Here is a 21,533-nt window from a genome sequence, read left to right as displayed (position 1 = left end):
TTGGGTGCTTGGGCTTGGGTTATCCATATCTTCTGGTTTTTTAATATGCTTTAAAATTTCCTGTTGTTTTTGGCCTCTTGGCATTTGCTTAACTTGATAGGGTTCTTTTAGGATTTGCAGACTGATTAAAATCTGTATCTTGAATTTGTCAGATCTACAGCTTCGTGGAGTACACTTTCTCTAACTAACCAGCAGGTGGTGTCCATGAGCCACCTATTCCCCTCAAGTCAGTCCTCCCCAACTTTGTCTTTGTGGTGTGTGGGGGTCTGATTCTTATGGGGTCCAATTGGTGCACCAAGTTTGGGTGTGTTGTTGGTGCTGTTCGCCCTGAATGTGGGGCATGTGTCTGAGCAGTTAGGGAGGCAGGGCAGCTTTAATAATCAAACCTCCCAGGTGTTTCTGGAGATTTAAGGCTGTTGCAAGAGTCTAAACCTTCATTTCAGTCTCGCCACAGATTGTCTCTGCTGCTGACCCACAAGTCTTTGGTATTGGGGTATGGCCCCTGGGATTTTTGAGTGGGTCCCTATTCCAAGCCATGCCCTTCTAGGGCCTCTGCTGAGGGAATGTTGTGCTACATCACAAGTGCATGCCGTTCCTCAAGGGAAGTTCTGGGTCACCAGGCCATGTAGGTGCATTCCCAGCCTGCTGTAAGGATGGCTGAATGGGGCATGCCTATTTCCCCCTTTTCACACAGCTCTGCCTTCCCAGCTCCAGGACAATTAGCTGTGGATGTGCGAAAGGCTATTGTCCGTGCCCGACACTGGTGTGTGTGCATGCTGCTGGAAACACCCCGTCACACTGGGCAGATGGCTGCAAGGGGCGTGATGCTGCTGGAAACACCCCGTCACACTGGGCAGATGGCTGCAAGGGGCGTGGTTTTTCTCCCCTTTTGGCTCACCTCTGCTTGCATCACTCTGAGACAATTAGCAGTGGGTGCACGAAAGTCTATCTTCCATGCCAGATACTGAGGTGCTCACACAGCCCGTTCCTGCTGTGCTTCACTGTGTGGTTCTTGCTGCCGTATCTGCAGCCACTTTTGGGTTTTTTTAAAAAAGAACTAGTCCACCTCCAAACGCCAACCCTCAGTTTCCCCACACTGCAGCGTGGCTGCTGGATATTCAGCGGCTTACTCACTCATTTCAGAACGCAGACTCCCTTTTTCACCATGTTCACAGTCCCTGTGGATTTAGCAGCCCTTGTCCAGCTGGTGCATTGCTGGAACTGGTGTTCTGGGTCACTTTCTGGCTTTTATCTAGTATTTTTCACAGAGGTGTTTTTTGCCCCGTCTCACCTAGCTGTGGTCTTAGGTTCTCCAGTATGTTGCCTTTTGAGACTGACTTCTCTCACTCAGCAAAATGTCTTTGAGTTTCATCCAAGTTATTGACTGTATCAGTAGTTTGTTTTCTTTTACTGCTGAAGAGTATTCCATTGTATGGATGTACCACAGTTTGTTTGTTTATCCACTAACCCATTGGAAGACATTGGGGTTATTTCCAGCTTTTCACTATCATAAGTAAAGTTACTATGAACATTCGTGTACAGGTTTTTGTGTGACCCTAAGTTTTCATTTCCCTAGGGTAAATATGAAGGAGTGGGATTAAGTTTATGTTTAACTTTATGATATACTGCCAAAGCAGAAAATACATATTTTAATAAAAATATTACCATTTAATTTTGAACACTTTTTGTTTTATTCAAAAAAATAATGAAATCAAAGGGGAAATTTCAGAATTTGTGTTAAAATGAATAATTGCACACCCTAATATTACTAGCAGTGGCCACTTGTGAAATTTGAGGCTTGTGAAATTTGAGGCTGCCCAATATCTTCTGAATAGTTTTTCTATATTTGATATAAATATAATTACGACCTTAAAAGATGGTGGAATAGTTTCCCAACCATTCTTGCAGAGAATTTTTATGCTCATTACTTTCCTTACTTATCTATAAAATGTTCTGTGAGGTAGACATGTCAGATTTTATTGAAATCTTTAGTTGATAGAACTGAACCCCAGTTTTGTCTGTGGTGAGCTCAGTTTGTATTCTTTGAGGTAAAGCTGGCACTGGATCTCCATATTGACAGCATTATCTCTATTTCTGTTGCTTTTAATTTCCACCAGTCTTGAACAAGGCATAGTTGGCTTTTCCATTTCTGCAAAGAAGGCTGTTGGAATTTTGATTGGGATCACACTTAAACTGTAAAATACTTTGGGTAGGAATGATGTCTTAACAATATTTAGTCTTCCAATCCATGAACATGGAATTTCCTTCCATTTATTTAGGTCGTCTTTTATTTCTTTTAGCAGTATTTTTGAGTTTTCTGTGTATAAGTCCTTTATATTCCTGGCTCAGTTTATGTCTAGATATTTGATTTTTTAGTTGCATTGAAATGACATTTTTTTCTTGATTTCCTCTTTAGAGTGTTCATTCCTAGTATACAGAAATGCTACTGATGTTTACTGTTATTCTTTTACCCAGTCACTTTGCTGAATTCATTTATTATCTTTATTAGCTTTGCTGTAGATTTTTCAGGATTTTCTACAAATAATCATATGCCATCTACAAATAGGGAAAGTTTTACTTCATCCTTTAATTTGAATGCATTTAATTTCTTTTACTTCCCTAATTGCTCTATCTAGAACATCCAGTACAATGTCAAATAACAGTGGTGCCAATGGGTATTTTTGCCCTCTTCATGTTCTTAGGGGGAAAGCTTTAGCTGTGGGTTTTCCATATATGCTCTTTATCATTTTGAGGAAGTTTCCTTCTATTCCTAGTTTCCTGAGCTTTTTATCAAGAAGGGTGCTCCATTTTGTCAAATGCTTCTTCTGCATCAATTGAGAAGATGGTGTGCTTATTTCCCTTTGTTCTGTTAATGTGGTGTACTACAGTAATTGATTTTCTTAAGTTGAACCACTTCTGCATACCTAAGATAAATCCCACTTGACCATAATGTATAACTCTTTTAATGTGCTGTTGAATTAGGTTTGCTAGTATTTTGTTGTGGAATTTTGCATCTATATTCATAAGGGGTATTGGCTCGTGATTTTCTTTTCTTGTGGTATGTTTATCTGGCTTTGAAATGAGAGTGGTGTTGGCCTCATAGAATGAGTTAGGGAGTGTTCTCGTCTTCAGTGTTTTGGAAAAGTTTGATAAGGATTAGTGTTAATTCTTGTTGGAATGTTTGGCAAAATTGACCAGTGAAGCCATATGGTCCTGGATGTTTCTTTTTTGGGAGGTTTTTGATGACTGAGTCAATCCCTTTACTTGTTATTGCTTTGCTGAGATCTTCTAATTTCTTTTTGAGCAAGTGTAGGTAGTTTGTGTGTTTCTAGGAACTTGTCCATTTCATCTGGGTTATTTAATTTGTTGTCATACAGATGTTCATAGTACCATCTTATAATCCTTTTTATTTCTGTAGGGTCAGGAATACTGTCCACCTTTCATTTCCGATTTTAGTTATTTGCATCTGTCTCTTTTTCTTTGTCATTCTGGTTAAAGGTTTGTTGATTTTATTGATATTTTCAAAGAAACAACTTTTGGTTTCATTGATTATCTCTCTCTTTTTTTAATGTTCTATTTCATTTATCTCCTATCTAATTCTTGTTATTTCCTTCCTTTGGCTTGTTTTGGGTTTCATTTGCTCTTCTTTTCCTAGCTCCTCCAGTTGTGAGGTTATGTCTCTGATTAGAGAGATTTCTTCTTTTTTAATGGAAGTATTTAGAGCTATATATTTCCCTGTCAACACTACCTTTATTGCATTCCATAAGTTTTGCTATATTGTGTTATCATTTTCATTTGCCATGAGATATTTCCTAATTTCCCATTGTGATTTCTTCTTTGACCCATTTGTTGTATAAGAGTGTATTGTTTAATTTCCGCATATTTCTGAATTTTCTAATTTTCCCTGTAGTATTGATTTCTAGCTTATTCCATTGTGTTCACAGAAAATACATTGTACGATTTCAATTATTTTTAGATTTATTGAGACTTGTTTTGTGACCTAACATACGGTTTATCCTGGAGAATGATCCATGTGTACTAGAGAAGAATGTGCATTATGCTGCTGTAGGGTTAAGTGTTCTATATATTTCTGGTATGTTTAGTTGGTTTATACTATAACTGATGTCTTCTGTTTCCTTGATCTTCTCTCTAGGTGTTCTATCCATTATTGAAAGTGTTGCACTGAAGTCTCTTGTTATTAATGTAGACTGTCTATTTCTTTCTTTTAATCTGTCAATATGTTCTTCATATATTTTGGGATTCTCCCACTAGGTGCGCAAAAATTTATTATTGTTATGTCTTCCTGTTGAATTAAACTGTTCATCAGTATATACTGAACTACTTTGTCCCTTATAACAGTGTTTGACTTAAACTTTATTTTATCTGATATTATTACAGCAAACTAAGCTCTCTTTTGTTTATTATTTGCATGGTAATATTTTTCCAATCTTTCATTTTCAGTCTTCTTGTGTCTTTGAATTTAAGGTGCATCTATTGCAAACAGCAGATGGGTCATTTTTTTTTTTTTATCTGTTCTGTCGTTCTCTGCCTTTTGACTGAAGAGTTTAATCCATCTATATTTAAAGTGACTATTGACAATGCAAGACTTTCTTCTGCCATTTTGCTGTTTGGTCATTGTTAAGTCATATCTTTTTTGTCTGCAATTCTTCTGGTAATGATTACTTTCTTATTTACTTGATTTTTTGTTTTATACCATCTTGAGTCCTTTCTCATTTCTTTTTGTATATATTTTTCATTTATCTTCTTTGTAGTTACCCTCGGGATAAAATTTAACATACTATATCTGGAACAGTCATGTCTGATTTGCTATCAACTTAACTTAAATAACGTATGCATACATTGTTCCTATACCCCTCTTTCCTCCCACCTTTTTGTTGTACTTGTTAGAAATTATATCTTTACACATTTAGGTATCATTTATAGATTTATCAATACTTTTTATGCATTTGCATTTTAGAAAGTGTAAGAAGTAAGAAGTGGGTCACATACCAAAAAACACAATGCAACAGGACTGGCATTTATAATTATTCATATGGTACCTTTACAAGAAATGGCATGACTTTGACCCATTGTCTATTGCCCATTCCTTTCAGTCTGAGGCACTCCCTTTATTTTTTATTTTTTTATTTATTTATTTTTTTTTTATTAATTAAAAAAAATTTATTGTGGTAACAGACGCAACACAAAGTTTCCCATTTTAACCACCTTCAGACATACAAGTCAAACACATAATACAGTTCTGTGATACTAATTCACAATATCATGCTACCATCACCACCATCCATTACCAAAACTTTTTCATCACCCCAAACAGATATGGGTTTTAATTTAATTCACACAATAATTTAAGGGTAGTGTTGATCTTATCCTCATTTTACAGATGAGAAAACAGCTACAGAGAACTTTATTACCTCTCCCAAGGTCACATAGTGAAGTTCAAGGTTTTAACACTGTGCAGAACTCTCCCATTTCTGTCTTTGCATGTGCTTTTCTTCCCAGCTTTCAACCTTGTCTGATTAGCTTCAAAGGTCAGCTCAAGCATTTTCTTTTATATAAGGTCTTCTGATGCCCCCTGCTGGTGCTGTTTCCTCTAAGTCAGTGGTTCTGATCAGTTGGCTGCACGTTGTAATTACCCGGGCACTCTAAAAACTAGACAACTAGCTCCCAACCCTAGATTCTGATGTAATTGGTCTGGGGTACAGCTTAGACATCGGGACTTTAAAATGTTCCCCAAGTGATTCCCATGTGCAGTCACAGTTGAGAACCAACTGCTCTATATTTCCCCCAAATCTTTTACATACCTTCACAACACTTATCCCACTGCACTGTAATTGACTGTTTATGTCTGTGCCACTAACCAAATCATGAGCTCCTGAAACAGAGGTTTCACAATCACTTGGGGAGCTTTATTAAAACCACAGATCCTTTTGGATGCCACCTAAAAACTAAATCAGAGCCATGGGCAGGACCCTGGAAACCATTTATCTCCTCAAATAATTCTGATGTGCAGCCAAATTTGGGAACTCTCTCCCAGATTAAGGCCTGGGTCTTTCCATTTATACTAGCCAGTGGCTAGCCCATAGTTGAACCGTCGTAAACATTTGTGTAACAGATGAAACCTAGTAATGTAAATCAGGGGACTAGGTGTTATGTATTCAATATTCAATCTTCCTGCAGGAACACACTGCAGGAACAGAAAATTTGCTTCCTACAAAAGAATGCAAATACTGGGCAACTATTCAAATGTGTTTTTTAATCCACTAATGCCCCCTACTGACCGGGAAGCGAATAGCTCAATCAAAACAATGGTTACAGTTTAAATATTTTTATTAAATATGCACAAAGCTAATCACCCGCTGTACTTTTCCCACCAACACCAACACGATCAACTCCATTGCCCTCTGAACCTAGTTGAACCAAACTCTTAACTCCCAACCCCACATCAATCCTGCCATTTTTCTGTCCCTACGCCCAGGCTGCAGTCAACGCAAATCAGCAGGGACCTGTGGTAGCAGCACTCTCAGCAGAGCCCTCAAAAGCCTCTCGCCTACCTTTTATGTTCCTTGTTCAGCTGCCTCTTCCCACCACCATCATAAAACTACCCACCTTGAAAAAACAAGAAGCCATTCATCTACCAATTTGCCTAAATTAAAAGTATCATTAGGGCACCAGCAGCATCTGCATTATCTGGGAGCTTGTTTAAAAAAGAATTTGAGGCCCCATCCCAGACCTACTGAATCGGAATCCACATTTTAACAAGAGTTCATGCACATTAAAGTTTGAGAAGCACCAGTCTCAACCATACTAGACCTAATACTTCCATGTTATGACAAATATTTTAACACTCTTGCTATCCTGAAATAAAATCCACAGATAACATTATTCACCTACTCACTAAGTCCAAATAAATACATCAGTATTGGAATTACTTAGCAGTAACATAAAGGAGAACTAAAAGGAAAGATTTATAATAGAAAATCTATTTCAACATATAAATGCTCAGTACAACTAAATTAAATGCATAAAGAACAACCCCAACCTCGAGTTTCCAAAATGTAATCTAAAGAGGGTAAGTGCCACCCCAGCTGAGACACTAACATCTCTCCCAACCTTACTTCTTTCACAGAAGGAAATAATCTCTCCTCCTTTTAAAGCTAAGGTTTCTCCCTTGTAAAAGCTCCCTCTCTATACACTCCGCCCTAGACAAATCTCGAAAATCTTAACCACGAAAAACAACTTTAGAACTTTGACCCAGCATTTTCCTCTAGTTACCATATTGTCTTTCTCCTTCCCTTGACAGTCGAGCTTCTCAACCAACATTATGTCCATGTATTCATCTCCCAGTCACCAACCTATGTTAACCTAGCTCTCACCTCCATCGGTAAACCTACTTGTATAGAGATCATGAAAGCTTTCCAAAGTGCCCAACTTAATGAATACTTCTCTGAATTCATCCACATTTCTCTATAGTGGGCATTACTGGTTGCACATCTAGCCTCTATTCCCCCTCTTCCTTCCTAAAAGAACTCCATTGGTTTCATGAATCCATTTCTCTCCCATGTGATTAACTTAAAGTGATCCCATCCGGAGAAGGTGGTCCTGATTAGTCTAAGCAAATCAGAGCATGGCATTCCCCTAGCATCTGTTATTGGTTCGGGGCAGACACCTGACCTAAGCTGGTCCAATCAGACTGAAGGAAGGGCATAATCCAACTTGGGGAAGTTCTGTTCCTCTCTTTCTGAACTCTGGTGAATGAGGAAGAATGTATGTTACCAATAGTCATCTTGCAACCATAAGGACAACCAACCTTACTATGGAAAGCCAAGCAAAGAGACCAGGTTCCTGATGACACTGTTAACCAACTGAATCAACAAGCCTACAGTCCAACCTTCCTCGGGACTCTGTGAGATAATTTTCCTTCCTATTTAAGAAGTCAGATTTTCCCAGCTGGAAGCATCCTAACTTAGCTTGTCCTCCTCTTTGAAACTTTCCTTCCTCTATTTTCTAAACATTCTTTTCTGCTCCATCTCTGCACCTCCATCTCTGGGTTCTCCTCTTCCTCTGCCTACTCCTTACATTTTGGGGTCCTCCGAGGTTTGATGTGATCTTTTCTACTCAAAGTACATGTTTGCCTGGAATAATTTCAGTTCTCTGTATCTCTCCCTTGACACGGCAGAACTGAGCTACTGGCACTTTCCCAATGGAGTCCTATTGCTGATGATGAAGAACTCCTACCTGTCTTTCGAAGCTAAATATAAATGTCTCTTCTGTGAAGCCTACCTCGAAGTTCCCAGGGCTTCCTTGCCTTTTTTTTGTGCCATGGATCTCTTTGACAGTCTGGTAAGCTCTATGGACCTCAAAATAACACTTCCAGTTGCATAAAATATTGACATACTTATGAAAATATTTTAAGCCCAAATTTCTGATATAGCAGTATGTGCTTTTTCATTAGTGCATTAAATAAAAAAGATCTAGCAGTGGGTCTCATAACTACCATAATGTTGAACAGGGGATAAGCATGATATTTTGAGATCTGCAACTGTAATGTGATATGAAAACATCTGTGACTTGCATTGGTACTGTGACTTCTATTGGTGGCAGGCACTGCTAATACTACTGCGGTTTGTTGCAGCAGTAGTTTGGTAAATTAATGGCCTCCAATGAAGCATACCTCCCCCTATCTTTGCCCTGGGTAGCCCCCACACACATCAACTCTGGGCTTGGCCATGTGACAGTAGCAAATGTGAGAAGAGCAGAGGCTTGAACAGTGTTTTATATCAAGACTTGCCCTCTTGGAACCCACCAGCTACGTCAGAAGGCCCAAGTTGGTCATGTGGAGGAACACCAAGGCTCCGGGCTTGTAGTGAGACCACCTTTCAGTCCAGCCACCAGCTGAAATCAGTCAATGAAAGACACCAGCAGAACTATCCAGCTAACCCACAGATTCATGAGAAATAAAAAATCATTGTTGTCTTAAGGCTGGTTGGCAGTGTTTCATCATCCAGTAGTAGATAACTGAAACATTTACCCATGTTTATAAATGAAGGAAATGCTAAGTTTCAGTTGGAGATTAGTGAAAATAAAGATTTCATTTTTTCCTCATCCGAGTTCAGGGGTCCCCACAATTCTATCAAAACTCTTTGGGGGACTGAGGACCACAGTTTCTAAAGAATCCCTGGTTAGGCAAAGTAGATCCTGCTCTCCTTTTTGCTCCCATAGGGCATGGCTGTTACCCATAAAGTTAACTGATTGCAGCATTTCCTTCATTTTTGTAACCCTAAAACCAAGCTGAGCTCCTAACACATAATAAGTGTTCAATACAAATTTATCAAATGAATGAAAAGTTGCTTATGGATCTGTCTTCCTCACTGAACTGTGGGCTGCCTGAAAACAAAGTAAAAGCAAATACTTAGATGGCACTTTTATATGCCAGGGCCTCTTCCAAGTGCTTACTAATACATACTAACTTACTCCTTATAACAACCCTCTGAGGTTCATACTGTTACCCCAAATTCACCCTTAAGGAATCTGGCACAAAGAGGTTAAGTGACTTGCCCAAGGTCACACAGCTAGAAAGTGGCAATGCCAGGATTGGAAAAAAGAATCCATACTCTGATTTTATAGCCTTTATTCCTGTGCCCAAAGCACATCACGGGAGCTCAATAAAACTTTGAAATGAATAGTACAATTCTGAGAGTTCGTTAGCACTGTTTTGTAGGTACTATACTTCTGGAAGATTTAATTTGTAGACTAATTTTTGGTAGCGTATGATTTGTTTTCCAAGACAGAAAATAATGACTTTACATTAAAATGAAGGTTTTCAAAACAAAGTCTTCTCTGTAAAAGTAGATTTCTTCCAAAGGACACGAGATCATAAAAGGTAAAGAAGGGGGTCGACTTGTCTACAAAGCAAAGCTCCAGCATTTCTCCTCATCCAGCCAATCCCATGCCAGCCCCCCCACAAACCCTGCATCACCTTCTCCGAAAGTGACCCGACCTCCCCCTGCCCCTCCCGCACCTGGTTCTGAAACCTGACCCTGCCAGGCAACCAAAGCCAAACCCCGCAGCGCCCTGAGCTGCTGGCCTCACTCTACCCACACTCCCCAAAGGGCACCATCGGGGACAGGAGAAGAGGGGAAATGCTTTAACCTTTCAAAGTGTTTTATCCACGAGAGCATGACTTAAAGGGCCGTCTCACCCCACCCGGGGGTCTCGCGCGCCGCTAGCCCGCCGGCTCCGGCCCGGCCTGGGACACCCCACAAGCGCCCCGGATGCGGCCGCCAGCTCGAGTCTACGCCCAGCAGCCACGCGGACTAATGAATGAACCGTGGGCCGGGATGCAGGTGGCCCAGAAGCAGGAAAAATGTCGGGGCAGGCGGAGAGAGGGCCGGGTCCCCGGAGAGGCCCAGCAGAGTGCGGGGAGAGCTCTGGGTGGCCGGGAGGGGGCGGTGACAGCTACGACCCGGCTCCGCACTCTCACCTTGAACATGTCGCTGGCAGCGGGGGTTCCGGCGGGGTCACTTCGGACTCGGCTCCGCCCACTACGGAAAGGCAGCTACGGCGGCCCGTCAGTGAGGCACTCCCTTTAGCATTGCTTGTAGGCAGTTCTAGTGGTAATGAACTCCCTCAGTTTTTGTTTATCTGGGAATGTCTTAGTCTTTCCCTCATTTTTGAAAGTCACACTTGCTAGATATACAATTGTTGGTTGCCAATTCTTTTCTTTCAGTACTTAAATATTTTGTTCTATTGCCTTATTGCCTCCAGAGTTTCTAATGAAAAATCTTAATCTTAAACTTACTGGGATGCTGTCATACATAATACATTGCTTTTTTTTCTTGCAGTTTTCAGAGTTCTCTTTGTCTTTTGCACTTGGCTTTTGATAAGTATGTGTCTGGGCATGGTTCTTTTCAAGTTTATATTATTTGGGGTTCATTGTATTCCTGAATGTGTATATTGATAAGTTTCGTTACTTTTGCAAAGTTTTCTGCCTATATTTCTTTGAATATTCCTTCTTCCCCTTTCTCTCTTCCTTCTCCTCTGAAGCTCCCATAATGAGTATATTTGTCACTTGATGCTTGATGGTGTCCCACAGGTCTGTTAAGCTCTATTCACTCTTTCATTTTTCATTCTTTTTTCTTTTTGTTCCTCAGGCTGCATCATTCAATTATCTTGCCTTCAAGTTCACTGATTCACTCTTCTGCCAACTCTAATTTACTACTGAAGCCCTTTAGGGAATTTTTCATTTCAGTTACTGTGGTCTTCAACTTCATTATTTCTGTTTGGATTCTTTCAAAAATTCCCTCCCTTTATTGAGATTATCATATTGTTCATTCATTGTTTTCTTGCTATCCTTTAATTTTTCTTCATGTTTTCCTTTATCTCTGACCATAGTGAAGATTATTTTTGAAAAATCTTTATCTCACATATTCAAAGTGTTGTCTTCTTTGTTGATGATTTCTGAATCATATGGGTTAACTAACAAGTGTTAGTTCAGTTTTTCATCTTTATCCTCCTTGATTCTGAATCTTTATACAAAAGTTTCTGAATTTTTGGAAATTCAGATTTGGTTATTGAAATCAATGTTGGATTCTCTACATTTAACTGTCAAATGACCTCAAATACATAGGAAGAGGCAGCAGCTAGAAAAAGAAAGGCATGACTTATGGGTAACAGTTCCCGGTTTTGGCTGTGTAACTATGATTGATCTCCTTTGAGGGGACACATTACCAAGCAAGTTATAAGTTTAACAAAACTAATGTTTGTGAAAAAAAGCAATTCAGGCAGGTGTAAAATAGGAAGTCTGCATTCATGAAGAATGTTCAACTCATTGTAAGGCTGGTTTTATGCCAGAAGGACACAGGGAAGCTGTTTCCATTAAGGAAGTACTTGTAGGGTTATTAGTACCAGGTGACTAAGGACTATGCTGTGTGTGAAACTCGTACCTTTATTGGTGTATGTTGTTTTGTGTGTAATTCTGTGAGTATCTAGAAATCTATTAAATCATGAGAAAATAAGATATCTCTGTATTTAAAAGCAATTTGGGTCTTTTAATAATTAATTCCTTTCACAGGACTCTATCTTGCCTAGCCACTCTATTTTATCTCATATTTCACAATTATGGCTCAAGGTTCTACCTTCCCGGGTCTCTATGTTTCTCTTTTCTCATCCACATCCAGGTCAGTTCTTACTTTTCATAGCCATATACTTTCTCCCGAGAATTTTAAAAATATTCCCCTTCTTATGTTTTAAAATTTAAAAATGACTTTGTATTTCATTCATTCATTTGATTAATCAGCATTCATCAAGAACTTAAGTGCTTGGCAATGTCATAAATCCTGTGGAAGGAGTGTAGAACAAGCTCTCTTAGAGCTTATACTATTCAGGAGAGAGATAGAAAACTGGTAAGCAAAGAACAAACAAACAAAAAAGCAAATATCAGTTAGCAATAATAATTATGAAACAAACAGAGTCAGGTTATGTGATCGTAACTTGGTAGTTACTTTAGATCAGAAGTCAGTGAAGGTTCCCCTGGCAAGGTGATATTTGAGATTGAATAAAAATAGTATATGAGAGAAGTCACATATATTGAAAAATAGTAGAAGCATTCTGTGTCTCTATATCATTCCTGGTGCACACATTCAGCTTTCTGATGCTGTACAGTCACTCTGCAGCCCCCTATGTACCCCAGTTCCTTTGATGTGAGAACAGGGAGAGGTTACTTTGGGTCTTAAGACCAAATTCTTTTGGACCACCTATCATGCTACTATTTCCTTTCACCTCTACTCTTTGTATAAACTCTGTATCTGATCCCATTTGAGTCTTTCTCTCTTTAATTCCTGTTTATTTGAAACTCATCCATGTGTCTTGCTCCACTCTAGTCTTGGCCTACCGCAGGGTCTTCCAAATTCTGTGAGGTGTGTGTGGTGAGAGGTGTCTGGTTTTGAACTTGGGGCTGAGTGCTCCCCTCCATGGTCTCTCTTCAGGCTGCTGCCTATTTTCAGGTTTCCTCTCAGACATTGTCTGTCATTCAAACTTAATGTTCAAAGAAATACGCTCCAAATGGATGTGTGTATTGATGACCAGAGTCAGGTTGTGATCTCTGGGTAAATTTGCATGAAGGGCTACTAAATTGCTATTGTTTAAGGTATCAAACTGTTTTTCTTGGAGTTAAGGTAAAAAAGCTAACAATGCTTAAATTTAAAAAATCTAAAAATTTTTTTATGGCAAAATATATTTTGAATAAAGTTAAAAATCAAATGTTAATTATGAACACAAGATTTTTATGAAAGAAAACATTAATATTTGTTATATAAGCCCTGAAAATGATAAAACCAGAAAAATAAAGTATTTTAATAGGCAAATCATGAAAGAGGAAATTTAACTGGTCAATAAATATCAGAAGAAATGCCAAAGCTGACCAGTACTCAGGGAAATGCAAATTAAAATAACAAACCTTGCTTAAGGCCTATCAGATTGGCAAATATTAGAATTGAGATCTCATTTATTGCTGGCAGAAATTCTTGTTACATTCTGGTCTCAATTTTTGCTGCTGAAAATATTCAATTTTTATAGCTATTTGGGAAAGCACTTGGATAATATCTATTAAAAGTAAAAATATACAAATTCTTTGATTCAAAGTGCTTGAAAATCTATAGATATGAAAACCTTTAGTAACTAAATGCTGCATGGTCTGTGGTAGAAGAATTTGGAACTTTGAATTCCCATCAACAGGAAAAGGGTGACTAAATTATGCCAATACATACCCAAGGAAAATAAAACAACTATTGGAAAGGTTGAAATAGGTAAATAACAGCTGACTAAGCCATATTTCTAAGATGTAGTGATGCCATTTTTGTGTTGCACTGTTTAAGACTCGCACACAAACACATACATGTAAATATGCAATATTTACAGTTGCAAATGATAATGGGAACATGATAAAATCTAGGGAAACATACAGTTCACAGTTAACATTGGCTACTTGGGAGTGGTAGATGTAATAATGTGCAATGTTAGACTTGAGAGGGGAGATATAAATGTCCTCATCTCCAAACTAAAAAAATACATACAGAAAAATGTAATTTATTTATTTTTAATAAAATTATTACACATGTGCTCATATGTATATAAAATCTTCATGAAAAATATAATTACTAGAATATTAAAAGTGTTTCTCTCATGGTGGAAGTTCTGATGACTTTTTCTTTCATGTTTTTATCTCTATTTGAGTTTTTGCACTGCAATGTAAACTATCAAGACACCAGACCAATATCTATTGGAAAATAAAGCCTCCAAGTCCTTTGTTCAAATCTTATTTCAAAACCCGACGTAGAAAACAGAAAAGGTTGAGATACTCCTGTTGAAGTCTTGGTTGGAGCCTGTAGTCCTGTTCCCTGCCATTCCCTGACATTACCCTGGATGAGAGGGCCAGAACTTTTTGGACTTTAATTTTACATGTTACCCAGGGGAGTGAATCTCCCTGGCAACGTGGAATATGACTCCCGGGGAGGAATGTAGACCTGGCATCGTGGGACGGAGAACATCTTCTTGACCAAAAGGGGGATGTGAAAGGAAATGAAATAAGCTTCAGTGGCAGAGAGATTCCAAAAGGAGCCGAGAGGTCACTCTGGTGGGCACTCTTACGCACACTTTAGACAACCCTTTTTAGGTTCCAAAGAATTGGGGTAAGCTGGTGGTGGATACCTGAAACTATCAAACTACAACCCAGAACCCATGAATCTCAAAGACAGTTGTATAAAAATGTAGCTTATGAGGGGTGACAATGGGATTGGGAAAGCCATAAGGACCACACTCCACTTTGTCTAGTTTATGGATGGATGAGTAGAAAAATAGGGGTAGGAAACAAACAGACAAAGGTACCCAGTGTTCTTTTTTACTTCAATTGCTCTTTTTCACTCTAATTATTATTCTTGTTATTTTTGTGTGTGTGCTAATGAAGGTGTCAGGGATTGATTTGGGTGATGAATGTACCACTGTGTAATGGTACTGTAAACAATCGAAAGTATGATTTGTTTTGTATGACTGCGTGGTATGTGAATATATCTCAATAAAATGAAGATTAAAAAAAAAAATTTTACATGTTACTCTTTCCTCAGCAAGCTAAACCTGGCATTAACTCTATGTGGTAGGTCTTAATGCCTCTGAATTGCATAGGACAGTGGGCGGCACACAATGTGCCCTCAAAAAATAACCATCCTCTGGATGACCCCTGAATTTTGTGTCCAGTTTTATCGACAGGGTCTGAGAGTGTGGGCTGGCAGGGTTTATCCCATACTGGGTATAATCAGAAAGTATCTTTCCTTTCTGTCTTACATCCTTCTTTAGCTCCTTTTAATCTTTCTTTCATGTGTCCTCAAGAATATGTTTTTTTAAGCACTGTGTTATGCTGTAGAAGAGAAAAATGTAAAAGGAATATATAGTCCCTGGTACCATTTCTTGCTCTGGCTACCCTCACTATAGATGACAGTGTGGGCCTCGTAGCTGTCATGAGGTTACTCAAGACAACTCAGCTGACTTCCTAACATTGAGGACCATCCTCTCAAGAAGTCTTTCTGGTGTTTTCCATTCCAGAACTTGATGGCAATTTCATTGGCCATTGTTGCTTGATACACTCTTCTGTAGAAGAGGGATGGATGTTCAAGGGGCTCCAGACAGCAGATATCCTCCCAATGATGGGGTGTAACAAAAGACATAATTTGTATAAACAAACAGAAGAACTTTTTAACAATTATAGCCAACCAACCAAAGAAAAAGCTTTTGTGTACTCTTTGTATCTTGGTACTTGAGTAGATGCTCAGCAACCATCCTTGGAGCCCACACTGGTGCCCATGCTTTGTTGTAATGTGGATATGGCATATTTCATTTATGGTTCTTAGTTCAGAACCCTGATGTGCTCATTCTGTACAGGTATGTCAAATACTCTCAACCACATGTATAGGAGGGAGGCAGTGGCTTCTATAATATAGGGGATATGGTTCTTGGTTTAGACTGTGTAACTCTTGCATGACTTAGGGCCATGCAAGCTATACACTTATCAGTTCTAATGGGACAATGCAGGCAGACGTAAATCAGAAAGACTGCTTTATGAGGTATTTTCATCTTGCCAGAAGAGCTGGTTATTATAATGCTATATCACACAAGCAAGAGGATATCTGGAAGAAAAGTTGTTACCTGGAAAATATTTAACTTGGGGAACTCTTGAATTGAAACCTGTATCAGAGTCAAGGCCTTGAAACTCAAGAGCTTTGTAAAAGGCCTCTGGCAGAACTGCTGATTCTATAGTGATTGCTCTAAACACCAACTGCTCCTGGCGGTAACTAACCCGGATTCTGATCTGGCAGCTCCTAATTGGTGCACTATGTCTATATGGTACAAGATCTAGGATCCCGAAGCTGGCAACTGACTTAATCCTTGGCTCTGAAGTGTTCCTTCTCTGCTCTTCTTCATCATGAAGCTCTTAGCACTTCTAGTACTGGTGGGAGTTTCCACCATCTTGGTCTCTGGTCATAAGCATAGATTCTTACCTGAAAATATGGCCTGGAGAAGCTATATATCAAGATATCCTCTCTGTGTGAATTTGGGTTTGTGGGTTGCCTAGAGTGCTGGAATCCCCATTCCCTGGGCTAATCACTTCTTTAACTGATCATCCAAGTTGGAGTTGACTCCAGCCTTATGCTTTTCCTACTTCAGTCAAATCCTTACCCTGCTCTACGCTCCTGTCAGTTAGTGCATGACTCTGGAAGTCTGATCTCAGTCTCAATATAATCTGTTTAGCAAGGCAATCAGAGATTTATTTTAGGAAAGTAAAAGTGACAATCTATATGGTATTTTAAGTTTTTTTTTTCCTGGGATTTTTATATTATGTGAACCTTTGTCCAAAGACAAAGCATCTTTATTTGGGCATGCCTTTGACTCCCAAGCCAGACTTCATCTCATATCTACTTTTTCTTCCTACTCTTTTAGAAGATAGAACAGCTGCTCCATTTGACCCCAGGCCCACTGGTGAGTGACTTGCACTTCATCTTTTTTTCTGCAGTGACCATTTTCCATCACCAGCCTCCTGTCACATAGTTAGCTTCAATGGTAACTTTTCATGTTTAAAGTATTCCCAAACAGAAACCTAGGCAAGCCATACTCCGGATTCTAAAGTTCCTGGTGGAACATAAAAAATCTGCTGTTTATACATTTGTATGTGTATTTCTACATGTATTAGTTTTCTATTTGCTACCATGTAGCGTACTAAAACAACATAAATTTACTGAAGCACAGTTCCAAGATCAGAAGATCAACACAGGTCTCAATGGGCTAAAATCAAGGCATTGGCAGAACTGTGTTCCTTTCTGGAAGCTCTAGGAGAGGAACCATTTCCTTGTTTTACCAGTTTCTAGTGGGTTTCCACATTTCTGGTTCATCTTCCCTTTCCTCCATCTTCTTCTTTTTTTTTTTTTGAAGATGCAGAAGTTTTTATTGGTCACTGGTTCCCCAAAGGGCACCCTGCTTCTGCTGCCTCAATGCCTCAGAACTTTGGTGTCATTGGTCTCAGATACCACTTTGCCACCCGCGATCCTGCGGGTGGTGGTCTTGTGGATGGTTTACATGGAGTTGCTGCTGCCCAGGGTGTCGCTGAGACTGAAGTCCTCTCCGTCTTCTAGCAGGCGACGATACGTGGCAATCTCGGTCTCCAGCTTGGCCTTGATGCTCAGCAGAGCCTCTTACTCCTGAGCCTGGTGCTGCCCCTCTGCCCGGGTCTGTGCCAGCACTGACTCCAGGTGCAGCAGGACCCCGTTGAGCTGCTCCATCTGCAGGACATAGCGGGCTTCCACCTCCCACAGGCTGTTCTCCAGGCTGGCTTTCAGGTTTCTCATGGAGTCCAGGTTGATTTCCAAGGACTGGACAGTATGTCTCAGCTCCATGAGTGTCATCTTAGCAGCTCCTATCTCAGTGGACTGAGAGGTGACCACTGTGGTGCTCTCTTCAATCTGCTGAGACCAGTACTTGTCCAGCTCCCCTTGGTTCTTCTGAGACAACTTGTCATACTGGGTTTGGATGTCTGCCATGATCTTGCTGAAGTCCTGAGACTTGGGGGCGTCCACCTCCACCGTCAGCCCAGAGCTGGCAATCTGGGCTTGTAAGCCCTTTACTTCCTCCTGGTTCTTCTTCATGAAGAGCAGCTCCTCCTTGAGAGCCTCGGTCTCAGTCTCCAGCTGCAGCTGAGTGACATTGGTGTCATCAATGACCTTACCGAGCCCATGGATGTCACTCTCCACGGACTGGTACATGGCCAGCTCAGTCTTATACTTGACTCTGAAGTCAGAAGCAGCCAGCCTGGCATTGTCAATCTGCAGAATGATGAGGGCATTGTCCACAGAAATTTCAAAGATCTGAGCCCTCATTTCCTCAATGATCTTGAAGTAGTGGCTCCAGTCCCTGACCTGGGGTCTCTTCTTCTCCAGGTGTACCTGAATTTTGCCCTCCAGTCTCTGATTCTCAGTCTTCAGGCTCCTCACCCTGTCCAGGTAGGAGGCTAGGCAGTCTTTCAGGGCTTGCATGGTCTCCTTCTTGCCCTGGATGCCCCCCATTCCCACCAGACCCCCGGCCACCCTGCTGGCCAAGCCCCTGGACCCCTAGCCACCCCAGGAGCTAGAGGAGCGGGACACAGAGATCTGGGAGCTCAAGCCCCTGGTGCCCGCATAGATGCTGGCCGTGCTGCTGGCCGGCCTGATCCAGTGGCTGGGCAACTGGACCGAGCCCAGGGATTGGTAGTTGGTAGAGAAGGTGGTGGAGCGGGTGGTGAAGCTCATGTTGTCTGGGGAGTGAGGCGAGAGGCCAGGACTTGGGATACGGATGCAGACTCTTCTCCATCTTCAAAGCTAAAAACTTTGTATCTTTCTGATCATTCTTTAAACTCCATCTCCTCTGACTCTCTATTGTCTCTTCTACTTTTAAGGACCTTTGTGATTACATCAAGTTCCCTGGATAATCCAAACTTATCTCTTCTTCCCAAGGTTCTTATCTTAATTACATCAACAAAGTTACTATTGTCATGTCAGGCAAAACATTAATATATTTCTAGGTTCTGAGGATTAAGGTATAAGCATATTTTGGTGGGTATCTCTGAAATATAAATTGTGGACTAATCACTTGTTGTCATTGGCAGTGAGGACAAGGTAATATGGACTGATATTGCAGCCTGAGAATTTTGGAGACATGCATGTATAGCTTTTGGTTATCATAATTTGAAGAGTTTAACAGAGAGCCATTGTGTGAAGAGAGGGCAGTTGGTCCCAGAAGTGTGCAAAAGGATGTAATTACTGAAGGTGATTTGTAGATGAGGGCAATTTCTTGAGCATTAGCACCAGATGGGAAGGTAGGATGGGAGATGAGGGGGTCATGTGGAAGAAGAGATCTTGCGTCCCTTGTAATAGCATATCCCTGTTTCTTAGCTTGGTGTGTTTTCCTCATCTAACCTGGAAGCCAAGGTTGAGGACAAGAAGCCCCAGACATACTTGAGCCTCTCCCAAAGTATCCTGCACATTCTATTATGTGTGTGTTGTTCTAACAAAGAACTCCCCTTTGCTCCTCTGTTACTCAGGGATTTGTTTCCTTTGGTCATAAGTGTGTGGGATCCAGTCAGATCTCATATGCTGTGCCTAATATTAGTCCTACCTGCCAGGTGTGGTCCAATTTAAAAATATCCTCTCTCCTGAATGGGGCCTGAGTCAACATCATTAGAGTGCGTGCTTGGAGGGGAGCTATCCAGTTATTGACTCTTGCTGTTTGTCAGTAGCTCTGGTGTAGGGTATAAGTAGTCCCTGTAGATTCTAAATAGTGTGTGTGTTATGCTCATGCAGGGACATGTCAACCGTTTTGATCCTCCAGAGTTTGGAGATTTTTGTCTTTTGGCCATAAGTGCACAGGCTCTTAATGATATGATCTTTTGTGCTCATGCCTGGGACAATGTATTTGCCAGTCTCTTCTATCAGCCTAGTTGCCTTTGGAGAGATAGCCCAGATTCTTTTGGTCTCACCAAGGGCAGTGCTAAGAAGGGCAAGACAAGAGGAAAATGGTCAGGATAAGGCCAGTGCCAAGGTATGATGGATTGATGACAGATTTTCAGAGTTCAAGTCAGACTGAGGAATGCATGGCCAAGCCTGGAGGGGGCAAATATCATTCCCTGAGAGTCAAATGTCTCACCTGGATCTTTTCTTCTTAATCCCAGCTGCCTCTGCAGGCAATTCCACTGTTGCTCCTACTGTGACTACTGCTGCTGCTATCATCACTAAATTTAGTAAGAACACCCCATTCTAAGTGTTTTTTTAATTTGGCTCCTGGAATCCCTGGGTTCCTTATCCTGAAGTTAACCAATATTTTTTTGCGGGGTACAGAGAGTGAGATGGCATGAGAAAAGTGTGCTATTTTCCTCATTGCTTTCTATTTCCTTTTGATTTTCCAAAGCCAGTTAACAGATAAGATAGTAAAGGAGCTGAGAGATTGCAGCTTCTTGGTTACCAATTTTATTTGCATGGCTTTTGGCATATTGGCATATAATAAGGGATACTTCATCTTTAGTAGAAATGTTATTGGAAAGACCAAGAGAAGAGCTACCATGTGACCAGGTAACTATATATGTTAGCTTCTAATCAGAAAATTTCTTGTTTTCTTTGGAAAATTTTACATAATGGTAAAGACTTCATAATGAGGCTACCTTGGGGGAGATTATTTGAGAGTTTTTCAGGATGTATAGAGTGGGGTTGAAATCCATTGAGGGTCAGTACAGCATTCTTATTCATGGTTTATTTATCTCTCCCTCTTGACTTTCATGTATCATCATTATAAAATATGTAGTTTGAGTATGTATTACAGATAGTGATATACATTTCACATATTGAATGTTATTTAAATCTCACAGCACCACAATGAATTAAAAATCTTAATGATGAGGAACTTTAAAAGAAACATGCTGTTGAACACATGGGGAGTAAAGGAAGAGGCTTGGTTTGTACTCATGCAATCTAAATTCTAAGAAGCCTTTTTTTGAGTGTTGCTTTATACTCTTAGGTTTCTGAGTCAGTACTTGGCACCTTGTTCAAGGATCTGTACCAAGAAGCCCCTGGGTGAGAAACTGGCCTCTTCTTTCTTGGAAGAAGACTTGGTTTATTTTACATTATAGTGCAGAAAGGACAAAAAACAGATCCTCGTCTCTTTTCTATTTAGAACAGACAACCCACCCACTCCCATATCAGTGTATCTTGTAAAGCTTTTGGACAGGATTTGATTATCTTCTCTCTGATCTCAGGTTTCAGGAACCTAAATTCCATATTCTCTTTGATCCCACTGAAATAGTGTCATTTGAAACTTATTCCTGCCCTGTAGATATTAAGGAAACAACATTATGATTCCTTTTGTAGAAACTTCTTGACAAGAAGTTTTTTTCTTTGCAGATTTAATGACATGGTTTAACCATTTCCTTTCAGGTTAGAGACATCACTAAG

The 21,533-nt window shown here is 40.2% G+C and overlaps 1 pseudogene; it reads right to left on the bottom strand.

The window, feature by feature from the left end:
* Positions 1–17,549: 17,549 nt before the first annotated feature.
* LOC119541424 lies at positions 17,550–18,869 on the bottom strand (annotated as a pseudogene).
* Between the last annotated feature and the right edge of the window lie 2,664 nt (positions 18,870–21,533).

This window comes from Choloepus didactylus, chromosome 8, assembly GCF_015220235.1.
Source record: "Choloepus didactylus isolate mChoDid1 chromosome 8, mChoDid1.pri, whole genome shotgun sequence".
Taxonomy (NCBI): Eukaryota; Metazoa; Chordata; class Mammalia; order Pilosa; family Megalonychidae; genus Choloepus; species Choloepus didactylus.
This window is presented reverse-complemented; position numbering and strand designations above follow the sequence as displayed.